Raw genomic sequence first — 26,400 nt, forward strand, 5'->3', positions numbered from 1 at the left:
GTATATTTTAAATTATCTGTGTCTTAACCTCCCTAAGCCACTCCAGACTGCAAGGCCTTTCAGACCACCTCCAATCCTAGTACCGCTCTCTACAGTGAGCATTTAATGTTCATTAATTATAAATACAATTTCATACCTTATCTGAATCGATACCAACTAACTCTGGACGCAAGTTCATTCAAGTTAGGTATAATTCACAGCTCCTCTCTTTAAAACTACCTCACCTTAAAGAAAATTTTATAATTTAGGATACGGTAACAAGTTTTCTCCTATTTCAAACTACTATCATATATACTAACTTCAATCAAAGCTGTATTTTATTGATTACAGCGCTTTGTGCAAGCATCACCACATCTTTAACAAGCTTAAGATGAACGACCCATTTTACAGATAGAGACATGGGATCTGAAAATCTGTTCAGGCACACAGCTTTCAGTCAATGTCAGACTTAGTATTAAGGCTCATATTACCACTGAATTTTACAGCTGAAAGGGTTGCCACAGTTCTATGTTTGCAGCCCCAACTCCCAAGTCCCACAGAGTCTGACATACAGCAGACATTTAATAAATAACCTGAGGATTAACTGATCATGTAGTATGACTGTCTTATTTTATAGATGAGGAAACTAAAATAGAGGGGTGAAGTGAATTGTTCCTTGTCACACAACTAATGGCTATGTAAGAATTTTAAAATAGGTTTTGACTGCCCAACTTCCAGGCCATGGTTCCTTCCATCTCGTTATCCAAATTCAACACTCCTTCTAAAAGATCAAGGCAAATTAACTAAAAAGAAAAAAAGATTTATCATGCTACAGACTGTTTACATAGAGTAAATTCATTTAAAAATCCTGGTTGATTCAACAGGTGAGTAGGGGGGTAACAGTATTCATCTGCTCAAATTGCTGCTCCTGTTTCTGGCATTTGTTATATGTTTGTCTTCTTTTCTCTACCACAGAAACACACTAGCTGAAGTTATGAAGCCACATGTGGATACAGGAGTCAAAATAAAGAAACTAGAGTCCAAAAGAATGGTGTTATAAGAAAAATAGGAGTTATCTCCATGCAACAGTGTTTTTCTTATAAGCATTTTCTTATTTTGAGTCAACAACTTTCAAACAGTACTTTTTGCTGCTGAAGAAATTCTGATTAGTGTATTATACCAAGCACTTACTAGTGTTCTACATAAAGGAAAACACATCTCTAGCTAGGTGCCAGGCCTAGAGTCAGGAAGACTCATCTTCCCGAGTTCCAATCTGGCCTCAGACACTAGGTGTGTCACCCTGGGCAAGTCACTTAACCCTGTTTGCCTCAGTTTCCTCATCTGGAAAAGGAAATGGCAAACCACTCTAGTATCTTTGCCAAGAAAACCGCAAATGGGGTCATGAAGAAACACACAACTGAACACACCAACAGGATTTTACATTTGTTGCTATTAAGTTTCAACTATGGCATTCTAGGAAGCTAACTAACGTAGGTAATATTAGAAAAGAGGATGAGAGGAGAGACATACACGTTATGTGCAATCTACATCACCAGAAGTGCAAACAGGAGTTTGAAGCAGAAAGATCACATCCACAAAAAGTACCATCCAAGTTTAGGGTTTGAATGAATCTTCCAGATCATCTAGTCTCACTTTACAGATGAGACAGCTCAGAGAAATGAAGTGCATTGCCCAAGGTCACAAAGCTGGACAGTAGACAAGGAAGAATTCAATCCAGGCTTCATAAAGGAGTTAACATCTAACAATATGATAACTGAATGAGGGGAATGGCAACGTTAAATGGGTACAGATTATCAGCAGAGACAGAACACTCATTTCTAGGTAGAGTGAGCAGTGTAAGCAGGTAGGAAAGCACTAGGCATGTCTAAGAAATATTAAGTGGTCAGCTGGCTGAGGCATAAAACACATGCTGAAGAGTAACTGGTAATAAAGTTAGAAAGGCAGGTTATGACCAGACTATGGAGAGCCTGGGATGTCTGGATGAAGGGTTTAAAGATTCAATGAGCAATGGCGAAATCATTCAAGAAAGGTTTTCCACAAGAAAATAACATGATTCAAGCTGTACTTTTAGGAAGATTAATTTGGCTACACTTAGCATCAGAAATGCAAAGGAGTGGATTAATGTGAGTAATACTCCAGAGGTAGAACCAAAGAAGAGGGTTTGGAAAACACAGACACAGATGACTCTAAGGTTTCAAGCACAGATAACTGGGTGGCTGTTAAAGAGTTAAAAAAGGAGGAGGCAGCTAGGTGGCGTAGTAGATAGAGAACCGGCCCTGGATTCAGGAGGACCTGAGCTCAAATCCGGCCTCAGACACATAACACTTACTAGCTGTGTGACCCTGGGCAAGTCACTTAACCCCATTGCCTAGATAAAAAAACAAAACAAAACAAAAGAGTTAAAAAAGAGTTAGGAGAACTGGTTTTTCTTTGGTGGGGGCAAGGGAGATTAGAGAGAGAAAGGGAGAAGGATTCATTATAAATGACATCGAGGTAACTGTCAAAGGATATGAATAGGCAGTTTTCAGAGAAAGAAATTAAAGCTATCTATAGTCATATGAAAAATGCTCTGAATCACTACTGATTAGAAAAACACAAATCAAAATGACCCTGAGGTACCACATCACACCTATCAGATTGGCCAACATGACAAAACAGGAAAATGATAAATATATTGGAGAAGATGTGGGAAAGCTGGAACACTAATGCATTGTTGGTGGAGTTGTGAAATGATCCAACCATTTTGGAGAACAATTTGAAACTATGCCCAAAGGGCTACAAAAATGTGCATACCCTTTGATCCAGCAATAGCACTTCTAGGGCTATATCCCAAAGAGATCAAACAAATGGGAAAAGGACCCACATGTACAAAAATATTCATAGAAGCTCTTTTTGTGGTGGCAAAGAATTGGAAATTGAGAGGATGCCCATCAATTGGGGGAATGGCTGAGCAAGTTGTGGTATATGAATGTAATGGAATACTATTGTGCTATAAGAAATGATGAACAGGCTGACTTCAGAAAAACCTGGAAAGACTTGTATGGTCTGATGCTGAGTGAAGTGAGCAGAACCAAGAGGACTTTGTACACAATAACAGCCACGTTATGCGATGACTAATATTGTTAAACTGAACCCTTCTCAGCATTACGAGATCTAAGACATCTCCAGAGGCCTCAGGATGGAAAATGCTGTCCACATCCGAAGAAAGAACTATGGAAGTGGAATCGCTATCACTTATTTTTACCTTCTGTTGAGTTTGTTTCATCTTTCTGATGGGTCCTCCTATTGGTTTTAATTTGTACTTACAACTTCACTGATGTGAAAATATGTTTAATGGGAATGTAAATGTAAAGCCATCTTGGGGAGGGGGGGAAGGGGGAGAAAAATTTTCAACTCAAAAGCATATGGAAGTGATTTTGATAAATCAAAATAAATTAATAAAAATTTTTTTAAAAAAAGAAATGATGAGCAGGCAGATTTCAGAAAAATCTGGAAACACTTACATGAACTGATGCTAAACAAAATGAGCAGAACCAGGAGAACACTGGACACATTAACAGCCACACTGTGCTATGATCGACTTCGATAGACTTAGCTCTTCTCAGAAATGCAAGGATCTAAAACAACTCCAAAAGACTCATGATGGCAAATGCTATCCACATCCAGAAAAAGAACCATGGAGTCTGAATGCAGATGGAATCATACTACTTGTTCTCCTTTTCTATTTCTTCTTTCTTGTGGTTCCTCCCATTAGTTCGAATTGTTCTATACATCATGACTAATGTGAAAATATGCTTAATATGAATGTTAAAAAAAAAATAAAAGATCAAGAATTGAGGTCCGTCAGTAAGCCTTGATCAGAAGGATGGACAGTTCTTTCTCCAAAACAATAGGCAAGGGGCAGATAGGTGGCGCAGTGGATAGAGTGCTGGCCCTGAAGTCAGGAGGACCTCAGTTCAAATCCGACTTCAGACCAAACATTTGACACTTACCAGCTCTGTGACTCTGGGCAAGTCACTTAACCCCAATTGCCTAAAAAAAAAAAAAAAAACCAACAGGCAAATAAGAAGGCAATAATAAGGGCAAAAATACAAAAGGCAAATTTGAGACAGGTGGGAAAATGAGGGAGAATGCATGTTGTCTGACCTCCTCAGGAAAGAAGGAGGCACTAATTTGATGAGGAAAATCAAGGAGAGGAAGGCAACTAAGGTCAAAAGGAAAAGATTTAGAATACCTACTGTGCCAGAGGAAATCAGAAAGAGCTCAACGAAAGCATTACTAACTACAACTGAAATTGGACACAAGAATTTAGAGTACAAAAATCAGCACATTTTCAAGGACTCTCCCTAGGCAAGGAAGTTCCAGAGGCAAACAGCAAACAGCAGGAAGTTACCTGGGACTGGATTTACAAGGCAGAATGAGTCAAGGGAGCGGAAGGGGAAGATTCTAAGTGAAGATGTTGATATGGGACCTGGGCTGAGTAGAAGGGCAAATGAAATTACAGGGGCAGCATCCAAATTCAAAGAATAAATGCTATTTTTGTGGCAAGCAACAGAGGCTCCCCTACGATTCCATCTCAAAGTTAGAACCATAGAACAGAGAGGAAGAAGAAAAGAAAACGAGAGGGAGGAAGGAAACAAGTGGGCCAAAATGGGGCTGGGCAGATCCTAGTTACCAAGCCAAGGCTCTTAATAAGCATGTCATAAAAATAAGGATAGGTTGAGAATTGGGCTATGTGGTCAAACAAAGAATCAATTATTTATAAGCTAATATCTAGTCATACAAGGGACCTTCCTCCTGATGCCCATTCTTTTAAGCATTTTGCCATTCAACAAAAGATGGGATAAAAAAAGAAAATCAAATTAACAATTTTTTTTAGAAAGCTTGGTGGCAATTAAAATGAGTTTTGGAGATTACCAATGAATTTCAAATCTATAAACCACTGAATGCTGTGTCAAGTTACCTGAGGAAAAAGCAAGTCATCTCAACATTAGGACCTAGCAGGGTTACAATTGTCAGAGGTAGCAGCCTCAAGTCTCCCAAGTCTAGGTGAGAGGAACTAAAAGAAGAGAGAACAGTGTTTAATTCAACAACGTTTGCTGGAATTAAGTGTTCCCACCTTTCAACTGTTCTTAGCCTGTCTTCAGAAAACTTACCTACAGCCATACTTTTAGAATTAAAACATCTTCAGGGAAAAGAGAAAAATTTAGTTAAAAATTCATTAGGTTAAAAAAAAATCAATTAAACCCAGCCCTAAGCTTTCAAGTACACACACTTCTATGCAAAACATTATCTGATCTACTAAAGAAGTTAAACTGACTGAACTTACACACATATTGCCTCATGTGAAGCTCATGGTGAGCCAACTAGAACAGATATTAGACAGATGAGGACCTGCTCAGATACAAAACCAGACTAAGACTTTCCTATTGCCCACTCAATCCAATTTTCTTTCTTACTTTGCTATTCAATTGCTAAAACTGACCATACTGACAAGTACTGAAAAGAGATGGCCCATCAATTGAGGAATGGTTGAACAAATTATAGTGTATACCATTGTGCTATATAAAAAAACAAAGGAATGAATTCAGAGAGAAACCTGGGAAGACTTGCCTGGAACCAAAGCATAGAAAAGGGAGTAGAATCAGGAGGAAAATGCATGCAACAGTAAGAGCACTGAAGAGACAAACCGGAAAGGCTTAAAGACTCTGGTAAAGCTCAACTCCATGACCAAACACTCCAGAGGAACCGGGATGAAGCAAGACACCCATCTCTTGACCAAAAGGTGACTCAGGTTATAGACTGAGACACGGCCAACGTGGGGATCAGGGGATTTGTTTTGTTTGACTATGCATATTGGTTGCAAGGTTTTGGGTTTTTTTTTTTCCATCTTTTTCTCCCCCAACAGGGAGGAGAGGAGAGAGAAAAAAAGAGATTGTTGTTAATTAAAAAAAGCAAATGTTTAAAATAAATAAGGTCTTGAAGACAAAGGGCAGGTATAATTGAATAGCACTTACTGGTTGTTTATCACTCATTTCAAAATAATCTTGGGAGCAATCCTATTAGAAAAAGAACTGGGCTGGGTACCCAGGTGCCACCCCTACTCTAAGTTGGGAGACATAACACAGTAGCAGGAAAGTGGCCCATTGACAGCCTCCTTCCTATAGTTTCTAGGAAGACAGGATGTCCTCTCTTCCCTGCTGCTCTCTACAAAGACCCTTCCACAAGCTAAACAAGAAAACAGACACTTTTAAAAAAGGTCAACTCCTAATTTTGATAGGAAGGACAATAAAGAATTAAAATACAGGCCTAAGAGCCAGAAGAGAGCTTTTCAGTTCCAATTAACTCAATTGTATGACCTTGGGCAAACCACTTAACTTCTTCTATAAAAGTTACTCATCTCTGAAATGGGAATGGAGGAGGGAAGAAAAAGATTAAATGACCTCTAATATACACTATTCCTAAAAGATGTATTTCATTCAACAAATATTGATTAAGCACATACTATATGCAAAGTATCATGTAAATGTAGATTACCAATTAGATTCTGTATGTCTTTGCTACTAATTTCCAAAGCATTCCTACTACTGCTACTATAGATAACAACTCAACAAGCTTATTAGTGGAGAAATATTTGGGTTTGATTTTTAAGACTAAAATGAAATTAATGTTTCAAACACCTTAACAACATTGGGCACACAACAAAACCATTTCCCTTCTCCAAATTCTTCTAACTCCAAAAGCTTTCAGTTCCTCATATTTTAAAGGACTTTATAATTCCTTGGTAATGGAAGGCTGGAAGCTTTAGTAATTTCAAGAAAGGGCCTAAAACTCACCAAGTAGAAACCAAAGAAAATTCACCTGATATTCATCCTTTAATCCATTCCTTCCTTTTGAATAATAAGCTTCCCATTCTATGTCAGAGGGCCCAATGGGACAGGACTTCATGCCAGATAATTTCACCATCTCCCTCGCCTTCTGAATGAAAATGTGCTGCCCACACTTTATGGGTACTTAAGAAAAATTAAGGCCCTCTATAATCTGGTCCACTCCCAATTTTTATCTTCCATTACTAATGTATAACCCCCTGCCTGGGTCCCCTGACCACACCATGCTGATTCCTAAAATCTTTCCTCTAGTTGCTCCTACATTCCTCCAATCCAAATCTTACCCATATTTATTTGTCAGCCAATAAACATTTATTAAATGCTTACTTTGGGTCAGGCACTGTGCTTAAGCACTGGAGATACAAAAAGAGGCAAGGCAGTCCCTGATCTTAAAGAGCTCACAATCTGATGGGGGGGGGAGGGGAAGATAATAAGCAAACTCGTGTAAACAATAAATAGGAAATAGTAAAAAGAGAGAAGACATCAGAATTACGATCTGGGAAAAGCTTCCTGTAGATTTTTTACTTGAGATTTGAAAGAAGCCAGGGAGGTAAATAGGGTAGAAATGAAGAGGGAGAGCATTCCAGGCACTGGAGACAGCCAGAAAAAATGCTCAAAGTTGAGAGATGGAATGTGAGATGGAACGTCTTGTTCATGGAACAGCTAGGACACTAGTGTTACTGGACTGAAGAATACATGTTAGGGAGTAAGATGTAAGAAGACTAGAAATGGTAAGAAAGGGTTAGGCTGAAGTACTTCAAATAATAGAATTTTGCATTTGACCTTGAAGGCTAAAGGAAGCCAATGAAGTTTACTGGGGGGTGGGAGGGAGGGCGGTGACATGACAGGACCTGCACTTTGGTGGCTGAATGGAGAATGGAGTGGAGTAGGAAGAGACTTGAAGCAGGTAGGCCCTCTAGCAGGCTACTGCAACGAGGCAGGGTGGCAGCAGTGTCAGAGGAGACCAAGGGGCAAATGAGAGACGTGAAAGGCCTTGGCAACAGACTGAATTTGGTGCAGAAGGGGGGGTGGGGGGAGATAATGAGGATTCCAGGATGATTCCAAGTTTGTAAGCCTATTGAGACTGGGAGGATGGTGATGCCGCTTTCAACAGTGGAGGGAGGAAAATTTAGGGGGAAACACTGATTTCAAGTTTTTCCCCTTTTCTACCATTTATTTTGACACCAAATCACACTCACTGTTACCTATTATTTTCGTATGTGCATGGTGACTGCCCAACTAGATTTCCTGTAGGACAAAAGTGTCCCATGTCTTCAACATTTGCTCAGTGACTGATACCATAACCATTTATTAAATTAATCCATTTGTGAATTGTTACCACAGTAAAAAGGATACAAACTATTTTAAAGTGACAAAAAAGGACTTAGTCCTCTCCCTCTAAGAGTTTCTTGGCAAAAGGGTATGATGATTATTTTAATAATTTACAGAAAAAAAAAAAAACAAACCACTGGCCCAACCATTTCAGAAATCTATTTGCAATTATGCAAAGAAAGGACTAAAATGTTCACACCCTCTGATCCAGAGATCTCGGTGCTAGTCATATTACCCTGTTTCCTCACCCCCAAAAAAGTCAATAACAAAAAGAAAGGTCCCATATACACTAAAATGTTTATAACTGCTTTCTGTGACAGCAAAAAACTGGAAACAAAGTAGATACCAGTCAATTGGAGAACAGCTAAAAAATTGTGGTACAAAAATACAGTGGAACATTCCTATGCTATAAGAAATAATGAGAGGCTGCTAGGTGGCACAGTGAATAGAACACCAGCCCTTGAGTTAGGAGGACCTGAGTTCAAACCCAGCCTCAGACACATAACACTCTCTAGCTGCGTGACTCTGGGCAAGTCACTTAACCCCAATTGCCTCACAAAAAAAAAAAAAGAATGAGTATGATGAATACAGAGAAGGAAGGAAGATTCCTATGAACTGTTGCAAAGTAAAATAAGCTGAATCAGGAAAACAATATGCAATCACCACACAATAATATGAATGGAAAAAACCCAATAAAATAACCAAAACTAAGTGCTTCAGAAATTATAAAGGCCAAACTTGGCCCTAAAGAAAAACTATGAGAAGAGGTACCTCCCTGTCCTTCTACAGGGTCTACAGGAACAACGGATGTGAAACACTACATATGATGTTAAGACTTTTTCAATACAAAAAATGTTTCTCACTCTTTAAAATTACTTTTTTAAAGGGATGGCTCTCAGGGAAAGAGAAGAATGGAAAAATTTTGACATATGTAGCTGATTTTCTAAAAACAAAAGATATCAATAAAAAAAATTCTTAAACCATATCACACTGTGCACAGGGATTGCTACAAACATCCTCAAATTGTAGATAACTTGCCATGTTTGCATTTCTTCTGTATTTGGGATTTGGTAATGGAACTAGACTCAGGCACACGGACCTCAACCACCAGTCTTAGATATTAACACTTTATTTTCTTGTCTCTTCAAACTGCCTAGTTGCAACCTTATTATCCATATCAGGTGTTGGCATAAAATTTTAGCCAAAAAAAGTAGGAGGGGGAAATTTATCATGAAAAAAGGAGAAACAAAACACCAGTATGAGTGAGAAGGAAATTTATGTAATGTTTTCTTCCAAGAGTACAGAACGTATAGACACCACAGTTTGGTCTATTAAACAAAAAGGGGGAGGGGCAAGTATGCCTGTAATCTTGAAGTCCAGTCTCTAGGCATTCCACTAACCACAATGTACCTCCTGAAGGCTGAGGTGTTATCACTTCCAGGATCTTATTTACTGTAAAGCTAACAGTAATAGAAATGAGATCTATGCCCCCTTTAGAATTACTTTCTAACCATTAGTAATTTGACCAATTCCTAGTACAGCACATACCACCCCCACTTTTTGTTTTTAAAAAAGTACACAATTTGCCAATTTTTCAAAACAGAGAGTTAACTGAGGAACAGATCTGTCACACATCTTCATTCAAATCTACACAGAGATCTTGGGGGGGGATGTGGGAGGGGGAGTGACCCATTCCTGTTCTCAGTGCTTATTACAGCAACAAGATCAAACATGTTAGCACATTTAATCTCCAGCAGAGCATCCATTTTCTAAGAGTAAAGCAGTTTCAACAGCATGTGTCACAATACCACACTTTTTAGCAATTTGGGAAGGACTTTTGGGGAAAAGGACAACTTACCTTAAGCAAGCAATCTTTGACCTTTCTTTCAGCTGTACTATCACCATACTCTTTTGAAACTTGGCTCAACTCTTTATTATCACCATTTTATTGGTTTTACTTCATAACTTCTATTTTGAATTCTTCTGTATTTTTAAGCTTCAACAATATATACCACAGGCCTGTTTTAGGTACTTCGTATAGAATTTAGCCAAGTCACTGGACCTGAAAAGGGTTTTGGAGATCATCTAATTCAACTCTGCCATAGTCAAAGTGATTTGCCCTAGGTCATATGGCTGGTCAATGGCAGGCTGGAGTTACTGCCTGTGTAACAAGCAATTTAATTTTCTTGGGCCTCAGATTCCCTAACTGTAAAAAGAGGGAGTTGGACCAGATGTCCTCTTCCTCTAAGGATCCTCCTTCCCTTTCTGTCTATGAGCCCTATGGCCCTATGACTCCAAATTCAGTACTTGTTCCAGAAGCAAGTAAAGGACACCATCATACCAAAAAACAAACAAGAACGTTAAAAACAAAACACAACACAAAACAATAAACAACAACCCTGAGCGGTCAATACTTGAAATTTGGACAGGCTCATACTTTTCTTAACTTCCTCTGCCAATACTGAAGAGTACCTTATAGTCTTAAGAGAGCTGCACAGGGCAATGAAATGTTAAGTGACTTGTCCAAAGTCACATAGCCAGGATCAGTCAATGGCAGACTTTGAACTCTGGTCAGAGACCAGAGCTCTATACCACACCGGCTCATATCCACTTTAATATATTTTAAAAAACTAATAAAAGTCAGTGGAAAATAATACACTTTGAGAAATTTTTAAAATTAACCAGCAAAGTTTTTAGTATCACTATCCAGCACTGATAAGCTAAGGATGTGTCTGAAGTACAGAGTACTGTTTTTTGAGAAGTCATTACAAAGTACATAAAACATCAGCTCTAACACCAGTATCAGGATCCATGTTATAGGTCATAATTCATATGACATGGTTTTTCCTGGCACTTTATCTCACAGGGTCCCAAACCAGATCTTCCCCCCCACCCCTTAAAAAGAATTCCAGAATGTCAAGTCAGGTGAGAACTAGTGTATTTGTTTGTTGGAATGTTAAATAAGAACATTCTAGGATATCTTGAACACCAGCGTAAGCACTTCAATATTTAATGAGGGGGAGTGCTTAATTACCTAAAAATCTGTTCAAAGAAGTCTCTTTTCATAGCGCCAATCTTCTTGAGCTACATAGGGGTGGGGAAGAGAAGAACAGGGTTGAAATGAGTAAATGGTTTTGCCCAAGTTTCTTGATTTGGCTCACCACAAAGGTACTCAAACTAAATACAATTTAATACTGGAAGTTCTAACTTATACTTTCTTGGGTAATTCATGATCCAAGTTTTCTATCTACATAAAAATGGTTTTTATATGGAAATGGAGCTAATTGCTTTCTCCCCAACTTGGACAAAACTCAACACTATCTGAGGTCCAAATGAAAGATGAGATTTACCTGAGTCAGCTGATCCCATATAGCATAGATCACTCATCTGGGCATGCTTCAAGCTCGGCTGAGATTAAGGTGAGTCATACAAGTCTCAGAACCAATATTACCCAAACCAGGTCAGGAGGCATCACTAAAACTTCTTCCTGAGGCCACCTAATGGTTTCCTTACATTTAATAGAAGTAATTGCTCAGATTCACAGGGGTGACTGAACTATTTTACTTTGTCTTGTATCACCAATTAACTGCAAACAACGTAGAGAATTCAGAAAATTTCATGCTTTCCAAATGAAAACCAAATACATTAAAACATAATTCACCAGGGTAAAAGGCTGAGGATAGCATAGATCATAGGATCATAGACTTGAACTGGAAAGGGCTTTAGAGGTCTTCAGGTTTAACCCCTTTATTTTACAGATGAGAAAACTGAGGCACAGAAAGGTTAAGTGACTCACCTAGGGTCACACCCGCTAGTGTCTAAAACAGAATTCAAGCCTAAGTCTAGGTCTTCCAGACCTGAAGTCCTGTACTCTCTATCCACATCCCAACATTACACTTCACCAGACAATTTCTAAAGGAGTATCTTTGCACCAATGTTCTGTCTTTTAAGATGCTATCATACTACTTGGATTTACACAGCAATCATCATCCGTGAAGCTAAGCTACCCATCGCACAGAAGAATAAGCTTTTATTAAGCCTCTCCTGTGCCCTAAGCACTGGGCTAAGTGCTAGGGTTACTACAAAAGGAAAAAAAATCCAAAGTCTCTACCCTCAAGAAGTTTTATTTTATGAGAGGGAGGTGGATTCACCACTGGGTGTAGTGAAAATTGCACTTTGCTTGGTCAGAGGGCTTGGGCTCCTTTTCTAACTCTGATTGCGTGTAGTGTGACTTTGGGATTATTTACTTATCTGTAAACTGGGGATAATACTTATAACCACCTACTCCACAGGGTTAGTTTGAGGAAAGTACTTTGTAAACCATAAAGCACTATGCAAATATGAGAATTATATCTGACACTCTAACGAAGATAGACTTGTCACAAATATAGCAAGCTCTTCAATATCAAAAGGATCTGTGATCTTGTCAATGTGGGCATCACAAACTTATACTTCTGCTTGCCCATCTATGGGACTCGTCAGTGTCCTTCCATAAGAACTAAAGAGCCTTCCTTCCTCTGGACGTCACAAGGTTAATCAAGGGAGCACAAAAGCTGACTATTGGTTATACCTCCTCGCCTCACAGTGATGGAAATGGGGGGAAACTGGAGAAAGATATAGAAAGAATCTAGTATAATTGAAAGAGGACTGGAATTTGGGGGTCCACTGAATTGGCCAAATGAAATTTCATTTCATTTCTGCCACCCAAAAGCTTTTTATGACCTTAACCTCTCTGAGCTTCAGTTTCCTCACCTGTCAAATGAGAAGGTTGAACTAGAGGAAATCTATAGTCCTTTCCAGCTGATACAGCTATGATTTGTTTGGAATGCCAGAATTCTTGATACGAAGGTTCAAGAGTAGGGCTATTTTCAATTGGGGTAATTATGGAGTGTGTGTGTGTGTGTGTGTGTGTGTGTGTATACACACACACACAAATTTTCAAGATAATTTGGCCAAAACACTTGCATATCAATTATGTAGAAAATTACCTTAACCTTCTGTTTCATAACTGCTTTGAAACACAATCACTTGCAAGCCAGCAGCTCAGCTTCCTGAATGCTGATTAAGCCCCTAACTTGCTAAAACTGGTTTTATGCTTCACCTGAAAATTATTTTCAAAATAATCTTATATGGTTATCTGTACAACTTATTTTCTATCTACAGGTAACAAATACTTCATTTCTCCTCCCATAAATGAATTATATTCATGCTACATTCAACCTTAGGTTTATGATCAAAAGTGATCATAAGGACTAATTTTCAAAACCTTAAGTTAAAGTCAATCAAAGTGATAAAAACAGTTCTAACACACGAAATATGTAAGATCCTAGAAAGGACTGTATACTCTATACTACAGTGCCTGTGGGTAATCACTGAGTGATAATAATGAGAACCAAGAACTGGGGGAGGCTGCCCGAATTCAAGAACAAATTACGGTTACTGAACCTATAACTTCATGTCAATGTTTGAGTTGTTAGGTAATTTTTCATAATTAAGGAGAATGGATAATGGTTAATTTTCCATTACAAAGAGAATGGAATTATAAAATCCCTAAAAAAGCTTTTTGAATATCAAATGATTCTCAAAATCATCTTTTTGATGACTTGAATATAAATGAAATCAGAAGCATATGTTTGAAGCTTCCCTTAACTTGTGCATAGTTTACAAAATTGGAAGAAAAAAGATTGTCAAATTAGTTTTAATGAAATCTCAAACCAGAAAACCTGTCTGAGGGGTTCCCTTAGCAGGCAGTACGTAATGTTAAAAAGACACTGCTGATGTAGTAAGGAGTACATAAAAACAGGAGCTTTTGAAAAAGGGTTTGCTATTGTCTTTCTTTATATCCTCAGTCCTTGGTACAGTCAGTAATTAGTAAGTTGATTTTGACTGACAAGATACTATTTTGAAAAATTTAATATTATGAGCTGAGAAAAGTTGCTTTACCATTCAGTGCCTCAGTTTTCTTATCCAGGAAAGAATAATACTTCCACTACCTCTATTAAAGGGTTGCTGGTGCCATTTACAAATGAGTTATTACAACTCTTAAACACGGCTGAGTATATTTACCCTGAAATCTAATCATATCCATAAACCATGGGCATTATTTATGCAGCCAAATTCCCACCCCCACCCCAAGGCCAGAAGAATGACTTGTTTAAAAATCCCTTTTCCACATCAGTACAAAATTGATGTAGTTTTCCTGAAGCAGTTAAGTTTTCTATACCAGAAAATTACTTTTCAACGAAATTGTAGCTAGTTGCATACTGCTGAGCCCAACCTATAGTTAATGGCTGAATAATGAATAAAATCAGTTAATGTTAGCAACATATCCTCAAATTTATCTCTACAGTTCCTTACAATTCAAGCAGTATATGAAAAGTTATTTCGTACTACTTACCATACATGACTATTATATATGTCTAACTATCCACTGCCACTTTAAACTAAACTTTTCCTTTTTCTAATTGATCCAAACTTAAGAAACTGACATAAAAAACCTGAACAAAAAAGTTTAATTTGAAACAATTGTATTCAAGAGATACTACCTGGATTCTTAAGATAACTCAATTTATAAAAATTATCTACATCCTAAGACTTAGATTATAAAATGAGTAAAATAAGCTATGCCAATAGTTTTGTTGAATTTTTTTAAAAACCCATACAGTGAACTAAGCAGAAAGAAGTCAAATTGTGTGCAGGTCAAGACTCCTATTAACTCCTACCACTAACGAAATAAAACTGTAAGCAAGCAAATGGGCACACACACTGGAAGCTATGAAATGCACTGCCTTTGATCGGCCTGCCCATCTCTCCCAATTTATGTAAACTTCAAACAGAGAGCAATGAAACATGGCTCTAATTAGGAAAGACCATAGTGTGACAACTCTCAAGGTAATTAGACACAGTGTAAAATTTTCCTTTTTAATTAAAAAAAAATCTAATAAAACTCTTATTTTAACCTTTCTATAATTTTCTATAAATGAAATCATAGGTCCAGTCCCTAATCCAACAAAACTATTTTAGCAACACCTAGACAGATATATAGCCTCCTAATGTTTAAATCCAGACGATGACTTCTGAGCCACATTACTATCTTTCACACACAACCCGTAGCTTCTTCAAGCACTCTACTAATTCCTGTCTTAGAATGTTATATTATTCTAGATTTTACAGATCAAGTGTAGCAGTCATCATGAGATTCTCAGATTGGTTAAAGGGACAGCTTTAAATTTGTCTACCACTGATTCAAATAAATATGAAAAAGCTGCTTCTTCTAGTCTGGCTTACTAAAATAAATTGCTGTTCCTATTATTATTTTTTTAAGTAACTCTTAAGAGTCAAGGTGGCAGATCAGTAAAAAAAAAAAACACATTTCCACACACAAGGCCTGTGGCAAGTGGCATGTCACCAGTTACAGGTGGAGATTGACTGCTTCTTTCCACCAGGTACCCATCTCCATAGAGTGGTAGGATGGATTTGAAGACAAAAGCTGGGGTTCAAATGACACCTCTTGACACATTAAGTGTGGGAACATGGGTGAGCTTGAGCTTCTTCATCTGTAAAATGGAGGTAACAACCTTCAGTAATATTAATAGCTATGTTCACATAGCATCTACTACGTGCCAGAATAAGTGCTTTACATATGGTATCACATCTGATCCCACAACCCTGGAAGTGTTATTATTCCCATTTTACAGATGAGGAAAGGGAGGAAAACAGAGGTTGTGAGTTGCCTGCTGTCACACAGCTATCATCTTTAGCTGTATTTGAACTCATCTTTAAGACTCCAGGTCCAGTGTTCTATCCACTGCGCCACCTAGCTGCCTACTTCTCTTAAACTTAGTGAGGCTCAAGTGATAATAAAACATGTAAATGTTACTTATTTACACCCTCCCCTCACATCTACTTCCTTCTCATCTTCCTCCTCTTTTTTCTCCTTTTTCTTAGGTCTCTCAGTGACTCCTGGGAACAATGGTGTCACTCAAGGGCTTAAAAAAGTTGTTTATCCTTACTATACCCTAAAACTTGCAGGCTTCTAAATATATTACATGCAAAACAATGAAGTGAGATGCTAAACACACTATTAACATCTAAGTTAAAAAAAAAAAGCTCACCTGTGGACCTTTTGGAACGTTGGGTTAGACACTCTCCGACTCCCCGTTTTCTCAAAATAAAATACCTAAGTGACTCTCTCATTAGCAACTGCCTGCCAAAATTATGTTTGTGCTCCAGCATTCAATTAATGAGGAATATTGGAGTTCCCCCAATTTGGACCAGAAAACACTAGGGGCAGCTTCTGCTTAAGGAAATAGACAAATGGATAGCTAAAAAGCCTCCTGAATGGGAACACACACACAACACACACACACACACACACACACACACACACACACACCCTATTTATAATCTTGATATAGATATCAAAGAACGGTAGCTCTTTAAAATACTTTCACATATACTATTTTATACTTACAATTTTATGAAACAGGAAACTAAGTGCTGTTATGCTTTATAATCATCAGTAAAAAAGTGATGGGGAAGGCTCAAGTTTTTAAAAAATGGCCTACAACTAATACAACTATAGAAAGACTTTCAAAAGAACCTTAAGGCACCAGAAAAGTTTTAATCCCTAGGCTGAGTATACTAATATCAAAACTGACTTTCTGAAAAGTCTGTGTACAGTCTGCAGTACTCAGACCAAGGTTAAAACTGGGCCAGAGCTCAAGAACCCTGGTTCTGATTGACCTTGGACACACTTGCAAAATGCTGGAGGTGCTACCTCAGAGTAGTTGTGAGAATATATCAGAGTATGTGTTAAAAGGGCTCATCAAAATGTAAAGGAACTATTAAAACACATGACAGAATCACTTTACTGAATCTTCCCAGTACATACTAGTGAGTGATCAAATTAAAAAGGAATCCATTTAACAGCTTTTCTATTCCATTGTAAAAAGTCATGGAATACTAAACAAACTAGGATGAAAACATAAATACACAGCCCTCAATAAGAGCTTTATCTGGTTACCCCTCCTGTGACTTTTTTCTCTAGGATGCGCAAAAGTCTGACAATGCCTGTGGGGGGTGTTTCAATCTGCTTTCTCCACCCCTATCTGGTACCACCCACCCTTGTAGTCTGCAGGTGAATCCTTCCAGAAATATTCAGCTACCCAAGTCTCTAGGCCTTCAAATTCTCATAGCATTACTTGTTTGAATCACACAGAACAAACAGTCTCCACCCAATTCCTACTTCTTTTGTCTGAAGCACCTATTCACTGGGAACCACCTTGATTGATTACCCAGCATAGAGAAGTAGCATCAAAAACAAGATTCACCAAAATGCTCCCAAGGTTGCCAAAGGGAACAGATAATATTTTCTCTCTCCATCTCAGTCTCTAGGACCAACACAAGAACTCACAAAGACTGTGTACAAGTTAAGTGTAAACTCCCAAGGGTGAGTGACTGGAAGATAAATAGTTACATGCCAAAGGTAACCTAAAATGAGACAGATGAACTCAATTGTCTTTAACTAGCATCTATCGGGTTGCAAATATAAAAGAAAAACAATCCCACCAGAAATTCTCAGAATAGGAGCTCCTTGAGGGCAGGGTAGGTACAGCTCTCAAGCTGGTCTTGGTATCCTAGCCTAGGTAACTGAACTTGATTCACTATACCTACAGCAGTTATGAAAACAGAGCCAGAAAATTTTCCTCTTATAGTGGGGGGGAAGTGGAGGGAAACTAACAGAAGTGTTTAACTTCTGAAAGCTAAATCCTGTTTTCTGTTCTTCAGAAACTGTTCCCTTTGATTTGTGGGAGATTTCTCCACAACGAGAAATTTCTGTAGGTGTGAAAACAAATCTAGTTTCTTCAGAATTAAGACACAAGACTCTAAAATCCAAATAATTCAATTCTTACCTACATCTAGAAATCAAAACTGTCAATGAATTTCACCTGATATGCACAAAGAGCTTGTTCTATTAAGAAAAGTTTACATTTTAAGCAACTTCATCACTCAATGATGCAGGCTTACCTTTCAACCAAGAAATGATGCTAGCTATCAATTCTAGCTTCTATTAGATTTCACATTTCATTCACCAACGTCATTTTAAGTGGAATTTAATCTTTGGCAGAAATCCTTGCCAAATTTCTCCCCCTCCCCCCAAGATCCAAGTTCTTATTTGAAAGGTATATTTAGGCTACTATAACTGCTCTTCAAAAAATTAGATGTGAAAAGTTACCTACGAACCTTTGCTCTGAATACAGTGAGAGATTGGTAGGGGTGAAGAAGGGTGGAAGGAGGAGACAGGGAAAACCATTCTCTAGACCTAATCTTAGAGAATGAATAGATTATCACAGTTAAAGGGGAAATTGTCAGCAGAGACAGTGTGCATATTGATACTATATTGCATTTTTTCCATTTGAATGTAAACCTTATCTTTTGTTTATTAAAACATCACTTTATGGCTTTTGGGAAAATCCTAAATAAAATAATTTACTCCTATATGAAATAGGATGCTATTACACACATGAACCCAACACTTTGGTAATATCTCTCTCTATTCAAGGAGTCTGTCTGAAGAGACTGCCATCTGACACCTCTCTCATGGTCACAGAGCAATAAACAACAATTAGGTACTTAGAAAAGGGAAAAGGCTATTTTCATGTAATGACTGCAAAAAATGAATGGTCTTTCCCCCTTTATTTCAAAAATTAAATTGAGCGCAGAAATTAAATGTAATAAATATTATTAAAAGAGGGAATGCTCTGACAAAAATGCTGGGTTAATTTTAGCATCCTTCTGTTTAGCTGCTTAGCAACACTTATCCTATGACCTTCTAAGCACCACCTACTTTTTAAAAGGATAATGAATACAACCATCAAAGGGTTCACCTCTGAGTCTCCAGTGACCAAGTTTTAACCACTCTGTATGATAATGAAAATAATAGCCCACATTTACACACATTTCTCTGTCTTTTAGGGCTTTACAAAAATTCTCAAGCCTTAAATTTATATTACCAACAGGGTCATCCTGAGTCCCTCAAAAACAAAACTGAGAAGATGAAAAAACTTTGTTAACTAGGATATCCCGTTATTGAAAATCTTTTAAAAAGTACTTCTAAAATGGTGATTCACATACCATCACAGCCAATAGGGGAAAAAAGGTATATGACATGGGGTTTGTCTTGGAACTATAACTGGACTGGATATAGACATTTAAAGATTAGGTTTCAGTGTGACCTTAAAATCCAAAATAAAGATGAGTCAAAGAAAAGGTCACTTGCTCGATGGTACAAAATTTTAGGAATGGATGCACCACCTGGACCAGCTGAGTCAAATTCGCACACTCCACCACACAGTACACAAACTTGTCTGTCAAACAACTTCCATTCTAAAGTTCTGATGAGAAAAAAGTTATGTTAAAAAAAATCTAAAACAATGTAGTAAGATGTCATTTATATTTTCATATAGTAAACACCAGAAGCACCTCCCATTAACTTACCTCTTAAAAAGAAAAAATGCAAAAAAAAATTCCTTTTCATAGACAACAAAACTTTAAGAAACAAGAAGAGTATCTCTATCTTTTCAATGATTGGAGAAGATCTGGCTGATTTAAGTTTTCTAAATAACCCAAGATGAGGTGTGGAAACTGAAGAAAATAAATAAGAGGGTGGGTTATCCTTAAGCTAAGAAACAGAAAGCATTAACTGCTTTTAAATGGATTAAGTGATGGCATTCCAATTTTTTTTTAAGTGAAACACCAAAATGGGATCTAAACTGTAGCAGGTAAGATGACTACTTGTGAGCTTCAATAAACCTTAACAGAAAAGTTGTGAATATCCATTTGATTAAAGAATTGATGTCGATCCATTCTGTTATCAATTAAAAACTAATTTATGTTAAAAGACTGGATTTTAGGACTTTGTGCATAGTCATAAAAAGTTGAAAAACTAAAAACTCTAAAATTATCATGGCTCACTTGAGCATGAATTACTTTAAGCATCCTTTAAAATCATTCAACCAAAACCTCTGTGGGAGTCTCCAAGGAATAGCAGGAACTAAGTATTCTAAAACCATAGCTTTTAGTCAAGACCTGTAACTTCAGAACCTTATCAAATTATGTCTTTGACTTACTTTTTTTTTTTTAGTAATCACATCTAGAGGATGCCTTTGAAGGTCCCTGAAAAGAAAAATATTTCATGAAAGTAGTTCCCTCCTCTCTCTTTTCCATCTCTCATTAAAACATTAGTTGCAACAATTTCAGGATAAATTCCTGAACAGCAACTGCATATATCTAAAGGGCAAACCTGAAAAATACTGTTATACACCTAAGTATTTGCTGACATCATTTCAAGGCTCTCATCCTTGCTATTTCCAGCATCACCCATCCAAGAAAGAAACTTTATTTCCATTACTTTCTGAGATGGTTGAAACTTTAAACTCTAAAGCAAAGATGAAGGATCATCTTTCCACGGATGAGAAAAGTTTTCAGCCTGCTTTTTAAAAGATACATACTCTTCCTCTTCTTCATCCTTCCCCCTGCCCTTCCCCAAACTCTCTAAAAGTGCATGAGTTGTGTGCTGCTGCTGCTGCTGCCTCTGAAGCCGTGTAGAATTTCGTAATGGAATGTGAACTGCTCGTCCGGATCTGGGCTCACGTTCTATCTCCTAACCAGTAAGAGCAAGGGAGGACAAATCTGCTGAGCAAGGAGAAATTCTCTCCTCCTCTTTTTATAACCCATCAAGGATGCATTGCAGAACCCAACCCTGGTCTACGCCAACAGCAACCAAAGGACTCAGAGGATCCCGGTCCACCAGTTAGGTCCACTTAGAGCAAACAAAGTGGAATCCTCCTTGCTTCTACACAAACACACACTCACACAACTTTCCTGAGGGCACAAAAAAAAAAGTTTTCCGACCACCAACTGGACATCACCGAGTCCACCACCTCCGTGGCTCTGCCTGACAACAAAATGGGCTAGTCCCGAGAGTCCGGCGCTGCATCCCTGGAAGATCGGAGCGGTGCCGCATTCCCACCCCACCCCCAGCTCTCCATGGCCAAAAAAAGTAACACACACCCGAAAGAAGTTGGCCGCGCCGAGGGCACAGGCTAGGGCCGCTGGTACTCACCGCCGAGCCAGGCAGGGCAGGGCAGGGCGAGCGTTCCCGGGCCGACTGACGGAGGAACTACATCCTCTTCGCGACCCCATCCAAAGGGGGAAAAAAGTGCTGATCCACAGGGAGGGAGGGAGAGAGGGAGGGGTGGGGTGGGGGGGTGGCCTGGGGACGGGAAGGACCTCCCCCGCTTCTTAGCAACCATTAAGGTCGCAGTTTCCTAAGAGACCAAGGGGTGGGGGTGGGGGAGAGGTGAGGGGGGGAAGAGAGGGCGAGGCGGACGGGGTGGGGGAGAGGAAGACAGACGAGAAAACGCCAGGAAAACTTTCGTGGTTGTGGCGGGGTGGATGCGGAGATCAAAAGGCATCTTGCCACGTTTAATTAGCAATAGCCCTCCCCCGGCTCACCTCCTCCTCCTCGCCCCCCTCCATCCACCCCCGCCATCCATCGCCCTCCCCCTGAACGCGAACTCCCGACTGGGCAACGTAGAGTAAGTAATGGATGCGAGGAGGAAGGTGAGATGAGGAGCCCACGTTTCCCGGCTGGTCCAGCGGCAGCAGGGCAAAAGTTCTACGAGTCCTCCCCTCCTCCCTCCTCCTCCTCTTCCCCCCCCACCCCCCGAGCCAGGATCATCTATCTCAACAAGTCTCCCGGTTTCAGATGCTCCTCCGGCGTCTTCCTGTACTCGTGATGTTGCGTGTGTGCGTGTGCGTGGTGTGGTTCTTCCTCCCCGTAATGTATGTTACACACTCACTACTCACACTCAGAGATGGGCTCCGAATGCAAACGCTTCCCTTAGGCACCCCGCAAATGGAAAATAAGTTTCTTTAAAAGTACTCCTTGAATAAACTGGATTCCCCCCTCCCCCCCAACCCAACCAACTCCGTGTTCCAAGTCGTACGGCTCGGGACTGTTAAACTTTTAAAACAAGGAAAAGATCGCTAGAGACTTGAAGAAGGAGGCGGGGGGGGGGAGTTGGCGTACGAGCACACCCCCCACACACACACTTCGGAGAGGCGGGGGAGGGAGAGACAGAGACACACATAGACAGAGATCAAAGTACGAATGTGAAAGGCAGAGACGGATGCTTCCACCGACCCGAGAAACACCGAAAAGGGCACAAGTCAGACCGAGCCCAAAGCCCTCAGTACCTTAGAGCAGGCGTCTTCATCTCAACTTTTCGAACATTAAAAAAAAAAATTAAAAGAAAAAAAAGCTCTCAAAAATGACTTTCAAAAATGTAAAGGGGGGAGGGAAGGGAAAAAAGTTTCCCCTCCCCTTTCAGGAAAGAAAAAAAAGTTGGAGGAGGGTGGGCGGAAGATGGAGAGTTGCGTTTAAAAGATGTTTCTTGCTGGCAGTCCGCGTACCATCCAAGTTCTGGTGGTTGCTGGTTAAAAATAAACTTTGCAGCAGGAGAAGGAGGAGATGATCTGGCCGGATTCCTGAGCTCAGACGGTTTAATATGGATGAGCATCAGGTCCTGCAGGCAAAACGCTGCTGGTAGTGGTGGTGGTGGTGGTGGTGGTGGTGTGGGTGGTGGTGGTAGTGGTGGTGCTGGTGCTGCTGCTGCTGCTGCTGCTCTCAGGGAGCTGGTTGGTGGAGTCAGCAACAGGGAAGGGAAAAGGAGCAAAGGAAGGGGAGGGGGGAGGAGGAGGAGGAGCAGAAGGGAAAAAGGCTGCACAAACTCATCATCACCACTGCCAACCAAACTTTAGGGGGAAGAACGCACAGCGCGCAGTTTTTGGTTAAAGGTGAAGGCAGAGTATTGAAAGTCACTAATCAACTTTTTAAAACTACAAGCCACTTATCCCCCAAATTCTCCACAGGAGCGCTCTCACTCAGGCAGCAGACACATCTTTGCAACTGAGTTAAAAGCTTAGACAGAACCACATTCTTGTACTCACGGTTAGCGACTCTACTGGGCAGAGCTGTTTGCGCCGAGACATGATTTAATGGTGACTGATGGGCTTTAGCGAGAGAGAGCGAGAAAGAGAGAGAGAGAGAGAGGAAAAAAAAGGAGAGATGCAAAGTTGTTCCGGAAAAGGAATCAAAATGGCGTTTCTGGATGTGCAAAGTTCATCAACTCCACAATAACTTCCCTTCTTCCTCTTCTCCCAGAAGGAGGAAGATGGGCAAAGCATTGGAGACAACCCGACCTCGTCCTAAAGTCGTTTTTAGGGGTCGATCCCTCTACCCCTTCCTCTCCCCTCCCTCTTCCTTGCCCTCACTCTCTCCCTCTCTCACTCAGTGACTCTCCCTCTCTCACCCTGATAAGTAGACACATCACGTGTTGCTCCTGCTAGTCTCCTGGGGACGTGTTACTGAGCTGCTGCTGCTGCTGCTGCTGCTGCTGTTGCCGCTGCCGCTGCCTCTGCCTCTGCCGCTGCTACTCTATTACTGCTAAAGGTTGTCCTCTCTCCACTTCGGGTATCCTTCAGCTGGGCTACCCTCCTGTTCTGATGTGCCACTACTTTCTACCTCTCCCCAACTAGTACTTTACAAAAACAACCATCATCTTTTGGGCAGATTTTTCCCGTGTTCTCCCTACTCACACACATTCCCCCCACAACACACACACACACACACACACACACACACACGCACACACCCCAGCTTTGTCTTTGCACTCCTGGAAGGTGCGAGGGGTAGGTTGGTTAGTTTGGTGCTGCCTGGAGGGGGGGAGGGGCTGCCTTGCTGTTAGGGAAGGGAGTAGTAGCAGCAGCAGCAGCTGAAGTTGATCCAAATCAGCTTCCCTCCTTGCAAACTCTACGACCTTCTCTGCGGCCACTGCAGGCACGCGAGTGGCTTTTGCTTTCCAAGCCCCTAGGAATCATGGAGCTTCTGTGTTTTTTCCCCATCTTTCACGCTATTTCAACCTTTGGTTTATTTTTAACTGGGTGAAAGGGGAAGAGGGCTTAGGGATGCTTCTTATTTCTGGTGCTTTTCTGGAAGAAATAACACTTTGGAAGCATCCAGAGAAAGTTAGCTGTCTATTGAATCTTCTCATGCCACCTGCTGCCATTGCTTCCTCCTTAATAATAGCTAACATTTACAGAGCACCTGAAGGTCTGCAAAGCGCTTTTATGTGTTATCTCATTTGCTGTCTCATCTTGGGCAACTGAGTGTTTTCATAAATTCCCAGCCATCAGCCCCAACCCTCTAGCAGTTCCTTCTTCAGACATCCTGCTCACCATCTTAATCCAGGAAGAGTTAGCAGGTGATGGAACAGGAGATGAAGGAATATTAGCACCACTCCACCCCTACTTCAAGTTAATTCACCTCCAGTAGGCCCTCCCACCACACCTCAAAGTGGGAGGAAGTTCCCAGATGAATTTGCTTTGTGGGGGTACTGTCTGACTCTCTTTTAACTTGACACTTCCTGTCAGCTCACAGCACAGGAAAATAATATTCAGACTGGAGTAGATGGCTGGGGAGCACAAACCAGAGTTAAAATCCCTCTAAGCATGTTTTAGACCTCCCTTTTGCAAAGATATCCCTGAGGAGAAAAACATCTACATTCATCCCCTCCATTTTCTCCCCTAATTACTTTCTTCTCAAGCCCTTGCAAATCTTGACTTCATACTCCCAACACTTGACTGAAACTGCTCTCTCCAAGATTAACAATGATCTCTGATGGTATTTTCTCAGTCCTTACTCTCCTTAATAGCTAATAGCTTGAACTGTGTGCAACTGGTGATGCTGTTAACCATCACCTCCCACCATATTCTCTCTCCTTCTGATTCTTCTTTAACCATTCCTCAGTCTTCCTTTGCTGGATCAAAATTTATCTTCCTCCCACTAATGGGGGGGATGAGAAGGAGATACATCCTCCTGGGCTGAATACTAGGTTCCTGCCTATCTCTATATAGTCTCTCTTGGTGATCTCATAAATTCACATACTTAGTAATCTTCACTATACAGATAATTCTTAAACCTATATATTATATACAACTAATCTCCCTTCTGAACTCTGTCTCACATTGTTAGCTGCCTACTGGACATCACTGAATATCTTGTAGGCTACTCAGATGCAAAATATTCAAAATGAGGGCAGCTAGGTGGTGCAGTGGACAGAGCATCCTGGAGTCAAGAGGACCTGAGTTCAAATCCAATCTCAAACATTTGATACCAGCTGTGTGACCCTGGGCAAGTCACTTAACCCTGTTTGCCTCACCAAAAACAAACAAAAATGTTCAAAATGAAGGGTAGTATTTTTTCTCCTAAGTCCACTTGTCTCCTAAAATTCCATGTTTCTATTAAGGGTACTACCATCCTTCTAATCATTCAGTTTCACAGCCTCAATTCATCCCTGATTCTTCTACTTCTCTTAACTCTTCTTCCTTCCCATATCTAATGAATAGCAAATCTGGACAATTCTACCTCAACAACCTCTCTTGCTACCATTACCTTATTTATTCCGTTCACATGGCTACTACATTTGTTTTTAGCCTCTCATCAGCTCTCACCTCAACTATTAATTATTTATTAATATTTCTCAATCACTGATCTCACTATGTCACTTCCCAACTCAAAAATCTTGAATCTATTCTCTTCGGGTTTTAGGATGTAACAATGGCCTTGTTACAAAGATGAAACTCCTCAATCTGGCATTTAAAGCCTTTCACAATCTGGCTCCCAACTACCTTTCCAGTCTTTTCATCTTAGTCTCCTTTGTGCACTCTATGTTCCAGCCAAACTGGACTACTAGCTATTCCCTGAACCTGATATTCCGTCTCCTGTCTCTGTGCCTGGAATTCATTCCCTGCCTCACCTCTGCCTCTTAATTGATTCTCTAGCTTCCTTCAAAGGTTTCAGGTTAGGTGCTATCACCTACAAGAAGCCTTTCCTGGTTCCCCCATTGATCTACAGCTGCAATAGACCTCAAAGTCCCTCTGGTACAACCTCTCTCATTTTATGCAGGACAGAACAAGACCCACAGAAGAAGAATGACTTGCCCAAGGTCACACACACAAGTGTCAGAAATGCTATTTGAACCCATACCCTCTGACTTTAAAGCTAGTGTTCTTTCCAGTGTACCATGCTGCCCCAGCCATTAGGGCTCTTTTTCTC

The 26,400-nt window shown here is 40.0% G+C and overlaps 1 protein-coding gene across 1 annotated transcript in view; it reads right to left on the reverse strand.

Annotated features, from left to right (window-relative positions):
- Positions 1-23,599, reverse strand: part of RREB1 (ras responsive element binding protein 1) — a 146,269-nt gene extending 122,670 nt beyond the window's left edge. The window contains 1 exon segment of the mRNA XM_021009852.2: positions 22,482-23,599. The gene's annotated coding sequence lies outside the window, so the exon portion shown is untranslated.
- Positions 23,600-26,400: the final 2,801 nt, after the last annotated feature.

Source organism: Phascolarctos cinereus, unplaced genomic scaffold (assembly GCF_003287225.1).
Source record: "Phascolarctos cinereus isolate Bilbo 61053 unplaced genomic scaffold, phaCin_HiC Scaffold_4;HRSCAF=312, whole genome shotgun sequence".
Taxonomy (NCBI): Eukaryota; Metazoa; Chordata; class Mammalia; order Diprotodontia; family Phascolarctidae; genus Phascolarctos; species Phascolarctos cinereus.